This window comes from Silene latifolia, chromosome X, assembly GCF_048544455.1.
Source record: "Silene latifolia isolate original U9 population chromosome X, ASM4854445v1, whole genome shotgun sequence".
NCBI classification, from domain to species: domain Eukaryota; kingdom Viridiplantae; phylum Streptophyta; class Magnoliopsida; order Caryophyllales; family Caryophyllaceae; genus Silene; species Silene latifolia.
The window spans coordinates 183,506,422-183,525,220 of NC_133537.1; the positions used below are offsets into that span (position 1 = coordinate 183,506,422).

Below are 18,799 nucleotides of genomic sequence, written 5' to 3' on the forward strand. Positions count from 1 at the left end.
AAATGGTCAGAGCACGGCATATATCCTTTGGCAGACCCTCGCCTAAACAGGCCTTTTCTTTCTTATTTTCAAAACCAGGGGAGGCCCCCTTACACCGCCGGCATGCTCGCGCCTCATATGGCCGTCTGGCACAGGGCCTGTTTCCTTTCCAGCATTAGTCTAGGACGATCCCGACTCCGGTTAACCCGGATATAGGACGCATCAGACGACTAATCATATTTGCAAAATGCCTTACTAAGACAAATGGACCGCGTTATGCACCATCAACCTAATACGGTAAATGGATGCTTAATTTCCGTCTTGCATGCAAATCAACCATAAATCCAACTCGACATCTTATAATTGATACTTGGATTAAATAAACCGACTTAGAAAGCTCTCACATGTTAGGTTTAAATTATTGGATGCGTATTCATGCATTTAAACCGTTTTATCAACTTTTGCATTCAACCAACCAAGATCGATCAGTAGAGGCCGCTACCGCGGGCGGGATTGGGTGTCTGATTAAAGGGCTTCCCAATACGTACCTTCACCTCTTACTCAGAAACTTTGGATAGTGGACGACCTTATCCAGGGCGTACGAGAGTCATTATAGAGATAGGATGCTAAAGAGGGACGATTCCTTATCTTTAGTACCAATGTCAAACCCTGCTTTGTGCTTCATTTGACCGAGGTATAAAGTGGATTCGAACGGGTTCTAAGCATCCCACAAATGCTTGGTGGCGACTCCGAACATCTCTAATCGTTTCGAGACCCTTACCGAGACGAAACCGACCGATCTAAAACGATCTGGTCGAAAGCATTTTTACGCCGCCGAGCGTGGCTTTCAAAAGACCGCTGCACGTCCGCAGATCGACCGGGCTTGCAGGTGGGTCGATGTCCACAAGAAGAAAGTAGTCTTTCTTAGTAGCTACATTCAATTTGTTGTAGTCAATACACATCCTCCATCCCGTCACTAGTCTAGTAGCAGTTAACTCATTTTTATCATTAGTGACAATCGTAGTTCCTCCCTTCTTAGGAACTACCTGGACAAGACTGACCCATTTAGAATCATAAATAGCATAAATAATACCAGCATCCAATCATTTCTGTACCTCCTTTCTAACAACTTCCTGCATAGGAGGATTTAAACGGCGCTGACCCTGTGCACTAGTTTATGACCCTCTTCTAAGTGAATACGGTGTATACAAAAGTCAGGACTAATACCATGTAAATCATTAATGCTATGCCCAATTGCCTTTTTATGTCTTTTCAAAACATCCAACAAAACAGATAGTTGGTTTTTGGTTTGCCTAGCATTGACAATTACAGGATTCATCTCTTTATCATCCAGAAATTCATATTTAAGATGAGAGGGAAGGGGTTTAAGTTCATGTTTCTTTACCTTGATAACCTTAGAGGGGTTACCTAAGCTATACATCTTTTTCAGTTTGCACTCCTCTCCAATCAGTAGCTTCTCTATCTCGTCCCCCTTTTTGCTCCATGAACTCGTCCCGACATCAGCAGCGTGAGACAGAAGGGTAATCTCTAGAGGATCCTTGTTCGAACATAGAGCAAGACAATCATCAATATTCATATGCACCATATCAATTCTATGAAAAGTTTCTTCTAACATGGGATGTTTTAATGCATGATTAAGGTTCAATGTAATGGTGTCATCCCCAACAGTTAGTGTCACTCTCCTATGCCTAACATCTATAACCGCCACTACTGTATGAATGAATGGTCTCCCCAAGATGATAGGTACTTGGGTGTCCTCAGCCATATCTAACACTACAAAGTCAACTGGTATGAAAAGCTTCCCTACTCTAACTGGCACGTCTTTCATGAGTCATAATTATATAAACATTTATGCCTCCCCTTAGTTGCTTTTGAGATGGTTTTATGCTATAATATGTTAATTATATGCCGTTTATATTAGAAATGTCGATACTTCTGCCTTTTTGTGTTTTAATGCAGATTGGATGCATTTGTGGAGCAAAATAGTAAAATGGAGCACCGCGGAGTCGACAAGACGAAAACAAGAAGAGAAGAAGACACGAAGACACGAAGCTGAAGTTGCTGAAGATACTCGATCGAGTATCCTAGACTGACATAATTTCTACGAAACTTTCCTTAAATCAGTTTAATTAATTATTATATAATAGTATAAATAGGAAATTCCTGCACAAAAATTAGGTTATGCCTCTTTTACATTAAAACTCTTAGAAAACCCTTAGTTTAGTTTTGCTACTTTATTGCTTTCAGATCTACTTTGCTAATTAGGGTACTTCGTTAATCTTTCTTCATTAATCGTTTATTCAAGTTCCAATTTCATAATTGCTTTGTTGTTCATATTTTTCGTGCTTTCAATTATGTTTTCCATTCGTCTTATTATTGTTAGTTTAATTATCATGAGTAGCTAAATTGTTAATTTAGGGTGAAAGGGGATCTAGGATGTATGTTAGAAGGGGGTAATTAATGAATTAATCGTTAAACTGCTTTTGGTTGTTATTCAAATGTTGTCCTGAATCTAGTTAATTAATTACTGATCAGAATTGGTTAATTAATCTAGCAAATTAGGATTTTTACCGACTGGGTTAAGACTAATATAGGTTACGACAACTGAATAGACTAGCTTAATTATAGCGACCACGTGTTAAGTCTAGATCTAAAGGGCATAAATGAATCGATTGTGTGGGATTTATCTGTATGCATCCCTTTAAATATAAGGACTATAACGAATTATAATGATGAAACTAGTCATAAAATTTAAATTGCATAAACAAAATTATATAGGATTTAGAAATAACCTTCGGTCCTAGCAAATACGGCCTAAGAACAATATCAAAGTAGATATTCGCCTATCAGTTGCACCCAAGACGATATGAGATATGCCCTTTGATTATGCTAGAATCGATCCAAAAATTAACTAAATAATTTTAGGTTTTTTTGTGTTTTTTTTCTGATGAGAGGGAGGCAAGAATGGCTTAGGAAAAATTAGGTTAGAAAAACCTCTCCCTACTCCCCTATAAACCGTGTATAGGAATGGATTAGGGTAGGATTTTATTTTATTTTTTATTTTTCTCGGCCCATATCCGAAAATAAGATGATAATTTTCTTCTTATTTTCGGTTATTCCAAAAATGTATAAAATGTGTAAATTGTCATCTAGTGAGGATCGAACCCATGACCTCTTGGTTTGAGTACCCTCACTATTACCACTATGACACATTCTTCTTGTTGATATTAAATATAACCAATTACATTTAATTACAAATTAACAGATTAATTCGTTCAAACTAACATTACATACATTTAATTAAATATAACTTATTATATTCAATTTACGAATTGACAGTTAATTCGTCTCTACTAATATTATTTAATCTTCATTAAATAATTGTCTCATCAACACATTGACTAACTGTTTAGTCATATAAGGCATCAATGTGATTATATTTCTATAACCACATCTCTCAAACACATCCTATAGGTGTGACCTTTAGGGACCAGTTGATCACCGCCATCTGTATGATAATAACGTCAAACTTTCTAGCAAGCCAACCGTTATTAGGTAATCGTTAATCAACTGATTAAAATACGAAGTATACCCTTGTGAACCTGTAAGAGATTTACAAATGTTATCACACTAATTTGTGGAGGACACAAGCTCCAACAGATTGATCTTGTGATCTTAAACAACATAAATTGCTTTGTTAATTAATTAAATCACACCCCTGGATAACCACCTAGTGAACTTGATCCCTAGACTTTTAAATCTTATTGTATTCATCTTTTACTTTATTGCAATTAGTTTAGAAATCAAACAAACAAAACATATCTTCGTTACCTTAAGACAAACTTAGATAAAACAAACTAGATAATTACCGCCTCTTTGTGGATACGATACCTGTCTTACAACTAGCTATTTGTTAGCAGTACTGTAGGTTTACTTTGATTAAGGTGATACAACTTTAGCCTTATCAAATTTGGCGCCGTTGCCGGGGAGGCAACTATTTTCTGTTTGTTTTTGTTTAGTTTGTCTTTTGTCTCAGGGAACATCAGTTCCTTGAGACCGTTCTAATGATTTACATCTAGTTTTCACAGGGTGAAGTTGAGAACCTCCACGATTACATGCTTAGATGGAATGATTGGATTCGTTCTCATAACTGCGAATACACACTCCCACGGCTTATTGTGTGCCTTGCCATCATAAGAGGTATGAACAAACAAACCCAAGCCTATATTGACTCCATACGTACGGGAGATTATGGTGGTAAGAATATTGAAGATGTCCTTTGTTTCTTTGAATGACTTGTTGTTGAATGCATTAAACCCACTTTTTCATTTCAGCCATATATGAAAGAGGGTGTGGGTGAGACCATAGAAACCGTTTCAGCCAATGAAAAAGATATCGCCGGACACATAGAGGAGGAGACGATATGCTCAGTTGATAACCCCTTCTTTGAGGATAATCTAGAACCCCTCTATGAGAATTTTACAGACAGTGAGTCACATGAGGAAGACTTGACGGACCCCCTAGAGTACCCCTTTTGTGATGAGTCTTGGGATAAGGAGGGTGAGGATGCGCGATTCGAAGATCTTGAGGTCAAATGGGACTCATGTGACGATATGTTGACTCTTTCTTTGGATACTCCTCCTTCAGTTGTTTCTGATGTTGAAGATGATATTGATGAATACTCTGCACAAGGGCCCTCCACTAAGGAACCTTCAGATGCTTTGATATGTTTTGAGACATGTACAGGTGAATCTCCCATTTCGAAAGCTGAGTTGGATGCTTTAGAGGCTGCAATATATGAGATAGAGCCTAAAATACCCCGTATTTTTATATAATAAATTAAATGGATATTATTAAACGGATATTATTATATATTAATTATTTTACATTTTATATTACCAATTAAGTCGGGTAAATTGTCGAGTTGATAATTATGATAAGTTATTTTAATTAACTCGCGTTGTATCGATATAAGTTAATTAAGACGGGTTTAAAAGGAATTCGAAAGGTGAGCTAAACAATTAAACATTGACCCATTTGAGCTGGCCCAATACACGTCCAGCCCATTTAACCCTAAGCCCTAACCTTAACCCTAACCCTAACCCTAAATACCCTAACCAACCCGCCTCCCTCATCACACACACCCTCAACCCGCCTCCCTCTTTTCTTCAGCTTAGATCTCAGCCTTTCACGCAAAACGAGAGAGAGAGAGAGAGAGAGCGTGAGTGTTGATGGCACGGCAGGGAGGAGCTAGGGACTATTGTGGACGGTCGTGGGTGGCCGTGGTGGCTGTTGTGGTGGCGGCAAGGTAAGCATTCAATCCCCTTCTCTGTTTTTCGAATTGATGTCGGGCTTTTGGGGGTATTTTCGTGTCTTGTTGGGGAATTACTGGTGGTTGTTGGAAGAGTAAGGGAGTAGGGTGGTAAGGGGCGAGTGTAGTGGTGGTGTTTAGGGTGGTTGTTGGTGGTGATAGTGGCGGAAGAAGGCAGCAGCGACAGGGGTGGTTAAATGGGTTATAATACGGGTTTTCAGGGGAGTTTTAGACGGGTAAGGTTTGGGTGGCACCACCGTGGACTAGGGGGAGGTCGAAACAGTGGTGCTATGGTGTCTGTGGGCGTGGGTTGACGGAGAGTAGGACGGTGGTAGTTGGGCAGGGATATGGTGTTGGTTGCGGTGGAGGAAAGGAGAGAAACAGAGGGGTTTGGTGATGATGCACGGTGAACCGGCCAGATTGCCAGCCCCTGGTTCGACTCGGCGGCATGGATCGAGCTGGTGGTGGTCGTTGGTGGTGGGGTCGAAGTGGGGAACACGGCTGGTGGTTGTCGTGGTGTTTTCGGGCGGCGCGTGAGGAGTTGTGTCGAGTTGAAGAGGGTGCGTGTGTAGTCGGGTTTGATTCGCTTTATTATTTAAGTTATCGTGTTCTTAATTAATTAATTTAATCCCGAGTCATTTAAATAATTTATTTAATTAATTCCCGAGTGTATTAAAATAATTAAAGACGGATTTTTGAGTCGGGTTTGTTAAAAGAGAAAAGTTACTATATCGGGAAAGTTTCCATTTTAAGAAATTATACTTTAATAACTGCCTATATTGGGAAGTTGAGTCAAATATTAATCGGGTTATTTTAGTTACCAGTTGGGCATAAGTTGGTGTCGGGATTGTATCTCGGGAAAGCTTCTATTTTGGGAGATTGCTATATTTAGTAGTTAGTAATTATAAATATTATAATTGTTTTAGGTGACGGATTCGTGAAGGATCGATAATCAGATTCGTTGCTTTATTTTCGGATCGCTTAATCGCTTAATTGGAATTCTTTGGCACTTTGAGGTAGGGAAATACACTTGTCCTATTATCGTTATTGATCAAATTGTGTTAACTTGTTTCATGGTGGTTGAATTTCGTTATCATTTATATTCGGGAAGGTGATTGATTGATTTGATCGTATTGAGTATGATATCACAACATCGGGTAATTGGCATGACTTTATGATTTATCGGTTCGATTGATTTATATACATATTGCATTGCATTAATTATGTTGAGCATTTCATATGCATTGGAGTTGGAGGATGATGTGGTGGTGACGAGGTTGAGACACGATGTGATGTTGTGATAAGGCCCGGGCGGGTTCTCGCAGACTTGCCCTGGTGGTGTCCGGTGTTGAGTGGCGGATCGGCTTGGTCGATATATAGTCTACCGGGGATCGGTATGGCTTGGGTTGTCGGGTATGAGATGTGTGTGATGAGTTGAGATGAAGATGGAGGTGACGGAGTATCATGCATATCATATTTTATTGTTTTATTGTTTTCCCTACTCAACCTCGTGGTTGACCTTGTGTATTCGTGAAACACCGTGATGAACCGTGTTATGGGGAGCAGACTTGACGGGTTTAAGAGATAGGACGGGAGCTTGATGGGTGTGAGACACTGGATCAGACGACTTAGTAGCTAGATCATCATCTAGAAGACTTTCACTTTTATTTATGTCAGTTCTTGTAATTTGAGTTGGAAAGAAGTTTTGTAATAATTAAGTTAAAATTTTATATAAATTGCCTTGGAGTTTAATTTGTTATTCACTACCTCGGGAAACCGAGATGGTAACAGTCCGTTTTATTAGAGAATGTCTTGACGAGGACTTCTTTTATAAACCGGGGTGTTACAAAGTGGTATCAGAGCGAACGATCCTCGTGCCGAACCAATGAGCCCAATGAACATAGGATGTGTCTAAATAAAATGAACCCGGGATAGAACTGTTAGGAGCACACTACGGTAAGGTATGAGTTAGGGGCCCCCTCACACCGAACAAAGTGGTCCTCTCGATTGAACCGGAAACCATGAGTGTATACGAGAGAAAGGGTAGAATAGTTGTTTGAGGATGAACAGGAAATTCATATATCGTTGCCTAAGTGTTAATCGATTGATACATTGATTATTGCAGGACAACGCTACGGTAAGTAAATTGTATGAATGATGTGTTGATAGTACTACTTTGACTAAGTAATATGCGGTTATGTGATCCCGAAGCCATGTTAGTATAGTCTTGTGATAGTAATAAGAAACACGATAGAATTTCATATCTTTAGTCATCACAATCGTGATTTAGATGTAATGAGTAGATCGAGATGCAAAGGGATTCTATGGGGTATATGTTTACGTAAGTACAGTGTGAGATCTAAGTTGGTATGGGTTAGTATCGATAGTATAGTTGTAAGAATTGGGACATAGGAAATGAAAGACTTAGTGATGAAACATGTTTTGGTTGATGTTCCTCTTTAATTGACCTTACTGCCATTTCTTTTCTGTTTATTACCCATCGATGAAAATTTTATGAGAGATAGCCTCATGAGTTAGTGTTCATTTGACGTTGGTTTCATGCTTATATGATATACGGATTAGGAGTAATAAATACTTTAGTGAACTGTGGTTAGGAAGTTCCCGTGTAGTGATGTTTGACCAATGATCTTATAAAATCCTCATTTAAATGGTATTAATAATTGTCGCATAAATTCCAACTCCATCGATCGTAAAATTCACATATGTGTTCAAATTAATAAGCTACGAAAAATCTTGATGTTTCAATATTAAATGATAAATTTTACAAACTGACCCAAGTTTTTGGACCAATTGTTGTCACATGTTTGTTTAGACCAACTGAGTTGTAAAATTCTTTAAAAATGAAATTCTTGTGCTGTAGACCCAATTATTTTTTCCCCTGCGTTTTTTAACTCTCTGTGTTTTATAAAAATAATATGAATCAAGTTTTAATCGAACGGTTATTTATTCGTGATCTTTGAAAGTTAGAACGTGAAACATGACTTGTAAACTGTGTGTTCTAGGTTGAGTTTCATACAATTGTTTGGTTAATTCATGAGCTTTAATAATGTGAATTTATAATGTTTTATATAACGACAGTAGCACGCATGTTCAGTAGTTATGTGTCTTAACAAGTGATAAAATTAAAACTTAGTTGATAACATTCTTGGCATGATAGTATGAGTAAAATGGGATAACTTAATTTGATTTTTATCAAGGGTGAAATGTTTATACGAGTCCAGTCGTTTGCATACGTTATATACATTTGGCATGTTTTAATATTTCTAGTGCGTTCATCATATTTGCATAATGGTCGGATATATATATATAAATATAAAACTACATTGTCATATCTTGGTAAAAGTGATAGCGTTAAATGATAATTTGATTATTCTAATTATACACTTGCATGAACAATTATAATAATTATGTCTAAATGTTCACACATATAGGATGCCTCTGAGTTCTAATGTCTTTCATTTGAGTTTATGTGCCTATAGTTATACTCATAACTTTCATTTCATTAAATTATTTCAGTAGGACCTCAGCCTATAACATGAAAATAAACCGTGTCGTTATTCATTATTGAATATGTTCGTTATTATATTGTCATAAAATGCTAAAGTGATTCTTGCAATTGTATGGGCGTGATATAAAGGAAATTGTTTAACACGACATTTGACATATCTATATTCTCGAGTCGTTATTATCAATTATGTTCTAATAGAGATTGTTATGATAATTATATTAGCAATTATAATGGGATAACCCTTTTTATGATTCACATGATATACATTGGTTTAAATGAAAGTCGTTATAGTTACGTTTAATTGAGCCGTGAAAATAACTGAGTAAAGAAGTGCAACTAAAATCCTGATGATTGAAGTAATAGTCGCTCATTAGTAAAGATAGGACTGAAATGAATAAGATGAACCTGTAAATTACGATATATGAGTCGACACCTAAGCTTGTCATGTTTAAAGGAATTGAATTAAGTTTATCTGATTTCGAGTTTCGTAGTAAGCTGTAAATGGATTCTATGACGGCTCTGTTATAAGATTTATGTTAAGAAAATTATTCACCGTTCAGTATGAAAGTAAAAGCTTTGAAAATGAAATTAAATTTTGTCGTGTGAGTATAAATTCGGAATGAGATTTCCAGCCAATGTCTCGTGGTATGGTTCCATGATAATTGCTAGTCTGGAGGAATGAAACTAGAACGGAGTCATAAGTAGTGGGATAATTTAGTCATGTGGTTAGTTCATTTAGCGAATTGGTGGGTTGTGGTTAGTTACAAATGTCAAACGGGAAAGGTAATGTGGTGATTTAAGGGAGTTATGTGTTAACATGGTAAGTTGATATTAGCATAACATATAATGAATATTTGTAAAATTGGTGTAGTTAAATACATCTAATCTTTTCTGTCATTGTGTTGGATACAGTCTAAATATAATTAAAACCAAGAACGAAAATTTTATGTATGATAGTCTTGTATGTTACCTTTCCAATATCGTTGTTTAATCACTTGTGTGACTCGACCAATAAGTTATAAAATTTGCCAATCAATGTGCATTCGTCATTCATGAATAAATACCAAACCTTTGCTATGAGGATTAAAAATATTTCTGAGACGATAAGTACTGCGAAACTGGTGTCTTCATTTTATCGGTGATTCTGTGTCTTGACCTAAATCTGAACAATTAAGAAAAGGAAAGTCAGATCGGACCTATTAGGTTATAAATTTTCAAAAATCGAGTTATCAAGTTTTGACCCTAATTCTTTTCTCATGTTGATTGATTCCCTATGTTTCTTCTAAGGTATGAGATTACAATGATTGATAAAATAAATAATTACTAATGATTCTACGGGTAACGGTAGCTTCCTTGAGAGAGTTTGTATATCGATTGTCTTTGGTAAGGATTAGTTAACTTAAGCGAGAGTTGAGAATCTTTTATCCTCTTTCAGTTGTTAGCAGTAGTTGAGAACTTTGGTAATAATAATGGAGGTTATGAGGACGTAACCATGTTTTTAGTTGGGTAGGATTGTAAAATCTTAAGGTTTATGTTACACTTGTTTGTAGATTGTAGTCTTGATCAAGTGGATATTTCGTTGTGGGGGTACCTATGCAAATGCGTTCTATATGTTTTGTTCCTACTTCTTTAGTTGGTTGATGTGTAAAAGGAGAGTATAAGTATTGAGTTATGAATTGTGGGGCCTTTGTGCCGAGTTACATTTGCGGTCCAGTGAAACCATGGTTATCGAGTTACTTGAGTTGGAGATTGGAATTTAAATGGAAGATGATGGTGTTCACAGATGAATATTTAGTTGTTATACAATTGTGTTCTCAGGTAGTTATTAATTATAGTTAGTTGGTTAAGTAATGATGAGTTAAACTTCGGGACGAAGTTTATTTTTAGGAGGGCAGAATGTAACATTCCGTATTTGTTAGGTTTAATTGATGTGTTAACCGAGTTAGAAATGCGTGACGTCCGTAAGTACGATATGCAATACCCTTTTGAGGTTTGAGTATGGGAGCGAACTTCGGGACGAAGTTCATTTTAAGGGGGGAAGACTGTAATACCCCGTATTTTTATATAATAAATTAAACGGATATTATTAAACGGATATTATTATATATTAATTATTTTACATTTTATATTACCAATTAAGTCGGGTAAATTGTCGAGTTGATAATTATGATAAGTTATTTTAATTAACTCGCGTTGTATCGATATAAGTTAATTAAGACGGGTTTAAAAGGAATTCGAAAGGTGAGCTAAACAATTAAACATTGACCCATTTGAGCTGGCCCAATACACGTCCAGCCCATTTAACGCTAAGCCCTAACCTTAACCCTAACCCTAACCCTAAATACCCTAACCAACCCGCCTCCCTCATCACACACACCCTCAACCCGCCTCCCTCTTTTCTTCAGCTTAGATCTTAGCCTTTCACGCAAAACGAGAGAGAGAGAGAGAGAGCGTGAGTGTTGATGGCACGGCAGGGAGGAGCTAGGGACTATTGTCGACGGTCGTGGGTGGCCGTGGTGGCTGTTGTGGTGGTGGCAAGGTAAGCATTCAATCCCCTTCTCTGTTTTTCTAATTGATGTCGGGCTTTTGGGGGTATTTTCGTGTCTTGTTGGGGAATTACTGGTGGTTGTTGGAAGAGTAAGGGAGTAGGGTGGTAAGGGGCGAGTGTAGTGGTGGTGTTTAGGGTGGTTGTTGGTGGTGATAGTGGCGGAAGAAGGCAGCGACGGAGGGGGTGGTTAAATGGGTTATAATACGGGTTTTCGGGGAGTTTTAGACGGGTAAGGTTTGGGTGGCACCACCGTGGACTAGGGGGAGGTCGAAACAGTGGTGCTATGGTGTCTGTGGGCGTGGGTTGACGGAGAGTAGGACGGTGGTAGTTGGGCAGGGATATGGTGTTGGTTGCGGTGGAGGAAAGGAGAGAAACAGAGGGGTTTGGTGATGATGCACGGTGAACCGGCAGATTGCCAGCCACTGGTTCGACTCGGCCGGCGACGCAATCGACCAGGTGGTGGTGGTCGTTGGTGGTGGGGTCGAAGTGGGGAACACTACTGGTGGTTGTCGTGGTGTTTTGGCGCGCGTGAGGAGTTGTGTTGAGTTGAAGAGGGTGCGTGTGTAGTCGGGTTTGATTCGCTTTATTATTTAAGTTATCGTGTTCTTAATTAATTAATTTAATCCCGAGTCATTTAAATAATTTATTTAATTAATTCCCGAGTGTATTAAAATAATTAAAGACGGATTTTTGAGTCGGGTTTGTTAAAAGAGAAAAGTTACTATATCGGGAAAGTTTCCATTTTAAGAAATTATACTTTAATAACTGCCTATATTGGGAAGTTGAGTCAAATATTAATCGGGTTATTTTAGTTACCAGTTGGGCATAAGTTGGTGTCGGGATTGTATCTCGGGAAAGCTTCTATTTTGGGAGATTGCTATATTTAGTAGTTAGTAATTATAAATATTATAATTGTTTTAGGTGACGGATTCGTGAAGGATCGATAATCAGATTCGTTGCTTTATTTCTGGACTGCTTAATCGCTTAATTGGAATTCTTTGGCACTTTGAGGTAGGGAAATACACTTGTCCTATTATCGTTATTGATCAAATTGTGTTAACTTGTTTCATGGTGGTTGAATTTCGTTATCATTTATATTCGGGAAGGTGATTGATTGATTTGATCGTATTGAGTATGATATCACAACATCGGGTAACTGGCATGACTTTATGATTTATCAGTTCAGTGATTTATATACATATTGCATTGCATTAATTACTGTTGAGCATTTCATATGCATTGGAGTTGGAGGATGATGTGGTGGTGACGAGGTTGAGACACGATGTGATGTTGTGATAAGGCCCAGGCGGGTTCTGCAGGACTTGCCCTGGTGTCCTCATGGTGATTGGCAGATCGGCCGGTCGATATATAGTCTACCTGGGGATCGGTATGGCTGGGTTGTCCGGGGTATGAGATGTGTGTGATGAGTTGAGATGAAGATGGAGGTGACGGAGTATCATGCATATCATATTTTATTGTTTTATTGTTTTCCCTACTCAACCTCGTGGTTGACCCTGTGTATTCGTGAACACCTGTGATGAACCGTGTTATGGGGAGCAGACTTGACAGGTTTAAGAGATAGGACGGGAGCTTAATGGGCGTGAGACACTGGATCAGACGACTTAGTAGCTAGATCATCATCTAGAAGACTTTCACTTTTATTTATGTCAGTTCTTGTAATTTGAGTTGGAAAGAAGTTTTGTAATAATTAAGTTAAAATTTTATATAAATTGCCTTGGAGTTTAATTTGTTATTCACTACCTCGGGAAACCGAGATGGTAACAGTCCGTTTTATTAGAGAATGTCTTGACGAGGACTTCTTTTATAAACCGGGGTGTTACAGAGCCTATCAAAGAGGGAAACGAGAAGGTATATGAGTCAATGAATACTCTTAGCACGGTAGAGGTAATATATTCTTTTGCCACCGATTCTGACATTAGGAGTGGTAGACCTCCCGACCTATCTGAGGTAATTGTTGACGATAATTTCATGAGGATTACTAGTGTGGCGGGTAGTAAACTACCTCGTATGACCTCTACTTTGTGTTTTGATGCTCCACCCTCTTTTCGTTGGACGAAAAATTTGATGAGGTTTTATTATAATTGTTATTAAAAATTTGATATGCTGAGACGGTTTTTAACAATGATTTTATATGCTCATATTATATCTTGGTGTTACTTGTGCTTTTGTGTAGCAGATGCATAGATTTATGATCGACTTTTAAGAGCTCTGAGTTGTTTTGAGTGTTCCCAATTGCGGGAAATTGATTTATAAAGACAAAAAAAAGGTCTTGCGGGACCTATCTGAAACAAGCGCTATCGGGAGGCAGTCCGGACTTTTATCATATTTAATTTGTGAAGTTTAGAATGTACTTGCATTTAATATCGTCATTATTTAGTTTAGGTTGTCTTAAATATGGGTCGTGTTCATGTCTTGAGTGCTCTGAGGAAGTGAATTTGGCGAGTTTTGTGAGATTTATTGCAGTAAATAAGAATTTAAGGCGTAAATTAATTAGACAGGAAAAGAAGGGACGTGTTTTTGGTCCCTCGATCGAGTAATATAACCACTCGATCAAGGATACTAATAATTTAATTATAAACTGGAATGTCGAAAGTTGGGTAAGACGGAATTTGATTCCTCGATCGACTAGCCTAGAACTCGATTGAGTAAAGTCGTCTATAGCAATTTTAGCCTCTTTTCATTAATTCTTAACAAAAACTCTTTATTACCCAGATCTTCAACTCCAATCTCCCTCTTCACTCTCTTATTAATCTTCCTAAATCACCCTCTTCAATCCTATCTCTCGCTACCTCCGCGCCATCCACTCCGTCTCACCACCGCCGTTATGTCGCCTCCGTCCGGTGCTCTGCTGTTTCTCCGTGCTCGAATCATGCGCCGGTATCCTTATTAGTTATCTCAGTCACCCCCAGCTTCCATGACCACCAAGTCAGCCACCGAAGGCCGTCGCTTACTGATGCGACCTTGCCACTGCGATGACGTCTGACCTTCACATCCACCTCCATCGTCCCCTGCTGTGGCTATCGCCGCGAAAGAAAACCCACGCCCATATCCATCTTATTTACTCTCATATCGGTGCTAATTTGCTGCTTCTGGTTGCTTTCTAGGTAGCTATGGGTTCGAATCCAGTTGTGCTAGGGTTCTAATTGATTCAAGGAGGTTTAAATTGGCATCCTACAATCAATATCAGGTGTTTTCCACCCCTAATTGCTTTAGTTTCATTGATTTGTTTTATTTTTAATGTTAGGGTTTGCTGAATTTCAACAAACTCTGGATGTTATTAACAAAATTGGTCGTGTTTATTGGTTAATCGACACTTTGTTACGGGTTTTCGGCCTGGGTTGTGCATCTTTTTTGCAAAATTTGAGTATGATTTTAAGGTTCTTTAATTTGAACGAATTCTAGGGACAATTTTGCAGCACATGTATGTTTGCTGTATTCTATGACGAAATTTTGCAGGTCAAATTCTTGATGTTTGAAGTTGTCACTGTCTGTATGTCAACCCCATTGACCTGGCTTACCAGTTTTTCTGACTTAGTCTTCGCTATGACTACGACCACAGGACACCCAAAGCCCAAATACAGGTTCGGAGGACGGGCAAACTTACTTCGAGTTACCAAGTACTCTGGTATGGAGTGACCCCACCCATCTGACCACCATCCTTAGTTATTCAGCTTGATGAATCTGTTTTTCATCCGTGTTGGACTCACTGTCTTCTTAGCTAGTTAGATGCTTGATCTGACAGGCATATTTAACAAACCTACATTCCTATTTGAAGATGTTGGATGTGAGGTCTTGTTTTTCTCTGCATCATCCGTCCTATGCAGGTCTCCTTTGGGTTTTCGAGCTCGTTTCACTTCATCAAGCCAAAGCAAGGGCCTGCTGCTTTCAAGTGCTTAATATGGATATTGATCGCTCATTTGATGACTTTCGAATGATGGTGAGTACCGAATATGTTGATGAGGATGCAGATGCGGATGCGCTATAGTGACAGCCAGTTTGCCGCTACATCCCCTACTTTGCATCCGGTACTATATTTCCTTTCATTTCCTTTTATTGTATTATCTCTAGGTTGCTAGTTATTTCCCCTTTCCTTTGTTAGTAGTGTCCTATAGGCTGCTGTTGTTGGATTTCTTTGATTGATATGTTGTTAGGATCACAATGAGGGGTCCTTTGTCAAAATGACCATTCTAGTAAAACTTTTTACCAAAATAACCATTTTCTAAAATTATTTACCAATTTAACCAAACTATCATGAGTTCTTTCAAAATATTTAATCATTAATCTTCTTTTAACTTTAGCAATCATGATAAATAATCATTAATCTTCTTTTAACTAAGCATAAATATTGTTGCAAATTTAAGAACTTGCAGCTCTCAATCTCATACTCAATCTCATACATGGAGAACGGCCTGTATATGAGCGCGGGAGCAAATTTTGCATCCGTAAAAATTTGGGATTAACTATCGGCCAAAAGTTTATACCACAACTTTTAAAGTTGTTTGGCTTGTTGCTCTAGTGATTCACTTGGATTCATAAATTAGCAATCGTAAATTCATAATCTTATTACCGATTTACGAATAAATGTTCAGTATTGGAACAAACCCAAAGAATAAGGGGGCTTTATCATACCAGCAAGATTAGCAATGAAGATATTAATGGAGAGGTAGAAGGAAAGTGAGAAAGAGATTGATTATTTTCTAGGAGACGAGAACACCAAAAACATTAGCAAAAATCATTCTAATTATCAACCAAAGTCCAAAGTGTCGTCGAGCAACCGTGGAAATTGAAATGAAGTAAGAGGGATGAAACTATGCTTGGTGAAGTTTGCTTTTCATAGTTTTAATTTTGGTCAATTAGGAAACTAGTTTAGTAAAATTAGTTATTTTGGAAAATAATTTTAGAAAACGGTTATTTTAGTAATTAGTTTTATAAGAATGGTTATTTTGGCAAAAGACCCCACAATAAGGACACTATGACATTTAGGTTTGGGGGAGAATATTTATTTCAGTTCTGTGCTTTTAATTATGTTCTGTGCATTTATATAAAAAAATCCATAAAAATTTAAAAATTTATAAAATCCAAAAACATGTTTTTTCTTTGTTTTAGGTCGAGTCTTGGTGGAATTGAATATCAATGATGATAATTTGCATTGTTTTTGCATTTGAATCCCAAATAGTTGTCCATGTACATTCTTTTGACTCGTTATTCATGAAAACGAAGCTCAAACCCGAGTCTTGACCGTATTTGACATGCCTTATGCTAATTAGATTTGACAAAATTATGTTGGTAAACTACTTAAATTATGAGGTCTATAGAGGTTCCTAGGCCAGGAACATTTAAGGAACATTTAATAAACTGGTCTCATTTGTCAATTGGGCTTGAGTTTGGTTCTCCTTGTGGAATGTGTAATATCAAACTGCATAAGTGTGACATTAACTTCTTGATACTTTTATGCGTTCATATGACTAAGTACATGAGAATAGGCGGTTCTTACGGTTCAAATAAGCCTTTCATTACCTTTGTTTAGCCCGTTTGAACCCTTGTAGCCGTTTCATATCCTATTTTAATAGCTACAATCCTAGAATTTGCCTACCTTATCGGGACAGTCGTAGTTGCTTGAGTATCTTGTCTATTTTGCTACTTTGGTTGGGAATGGGACTTTTAATGTCTCGTGGGTAGTAGCTTAAATTTTTGTAGCAATTGTGTTATATCTCTTATGGTGAAAAAAAGAAAAAACATACGAAGCAAAAGTGAAAAGACGGAAAAAAAAAAAGAAGTGAAAAAGAGAGCGAGAAAAAAAGGAGAAAAAGAAAAAGAATTCGAAAAAAAAGAAAAAAAGAAAAAAAAAAAGAGTTGCTTCATTTGGTTTTGTTAAGAGATTATAAGAGGATTTGCTAGAGTCTAATGCACTTTTGGAGAGTAGTTTCTATTGTCTCTCATATGTTGTCAAATTTGAGATAATTTCTCTAGTTGGTTGATTCATGCTTATTATTGTTTGGAATTGGTTAGCAAGAAGTAGTTGCGACTACCGTCTTAGCCTCACATATCGATATGTCCTTTGGCATAAATCATTTCTACACCATTCACCCATTTTCCATCCTCATTGTCCTTGATACATGTATTTTTGTCTATATTGTGAATGCATATTAGCTGGAGAAATTTCTATCACATTAGATTGCATGCATGTTTCATAAGTCGAGTGAGTGTTCTAATTCTTTCTATCTTCATTTATAACTCACCCTTACATACTTATGAGTTCATGAGTGTATCCGCGAGAATCAAGGTATTTGGCATTTGTCTTTACTATGGTATCATGGGTCTTGAGCTGCGTTTTGTTTTACCCGTACCTTTTAATTTGTTTTATTGGTACACATTGGTCATTACTTTGTTATAGATATGAGTAGCTTGAGATTTGTATGTGTGTTAACATTAGCTCTGAGTTATTCATTTACCATTTGTATGATTGTCTTTTGTATTGTGTGAATGCTTTGCTTAGGGACAAGCAAAGAGTTGATTTGGGGGAGTTTGATGAGTCATAATTATACACACATTTATGTCTCCCCGTAGTTGCTTTTGAGACGGTTTATGCTATAATATCTTAATTATATGTCGTTTATATTAGAAATGTCGATACTTCCGCCTTTTGGTGTTTTAATGCAGATTGGATGCATTTGTGGATCAAAAGAGTAAAATGGAAACACCGCGGAGTCGGCAGGATGAAAATAAGAAGAGAAGAAGACACGAAGCTGAAGTTGCTGAAGGTACTTGATCGAGTGTGTCAATACTCGATCGAGTACCCTAGTCTCACATACTTTCTACGAACCTTTCCTTTAATCGGTTTAATTAATTATTATGCAATACTATAAATAGGAAATTCCTACACAAAAATTAGGTTATTCCTCTTTTACATTAAAACTCTAAGAAGACTCTAAGTTTAGTTTTGCTACTTTATTGCTTTCAGATCTACTTTGCTAATTAGGGTACTTTGTTAATCTTTCTTCATTATTCGTTTATTAAAGTTCCAAATTCATAATTGCTGCTTTGTTCATATTTTTCATGCTTTCAATTATGTTTTCCATTCGTCTTATTGTTAGTTTAATTACTATGAGTAGCTAAATTGTGAATCTAGGGTGAAAGGGGATCTAGGATGTATGTTAGAAGGGGGTAATTAATGAATTAATCGTTAAATTGTTTTTGGTGGGTTTTCAAATGTTGTCCTGAATCTAGTTAATTAATTACTGATCAGAATTGGTTAATTAGTCTAGCAAATTAGGATTTTCACAGACTAGGTTAAGACTAATATAGGCTGCGACAATTGAATAGACTAGCTTAATTATAGCGACCGTATGTTAAGTGTAGATCAAAGGGCATAAATGAATCGATTGATCTT

At 37.3% G+C, this 18,799-nt stretch overlaps 1 long non-coding RNA gene across 1 annotated transcript; it reads left to right on the plus strand.

Moving 5' to 3' along the window:
- The first annotated feature begins 13,993 nt into the window (after nt 1-13,993).
- Nucleotides 13,994-18,447, plus strand: LOC141623737 (uncharacterized). The gene is made up of 2 exons (XR_012533571.1): nt 13,994-14,596; nt 14,969-18,447. It is a non-coding gene; the product is annotated as an uncharacterized LOC141623737 (long non-coding RNA).
- Nucleotides 18,448-18,799: the final 352 nt, after the last annotated feature.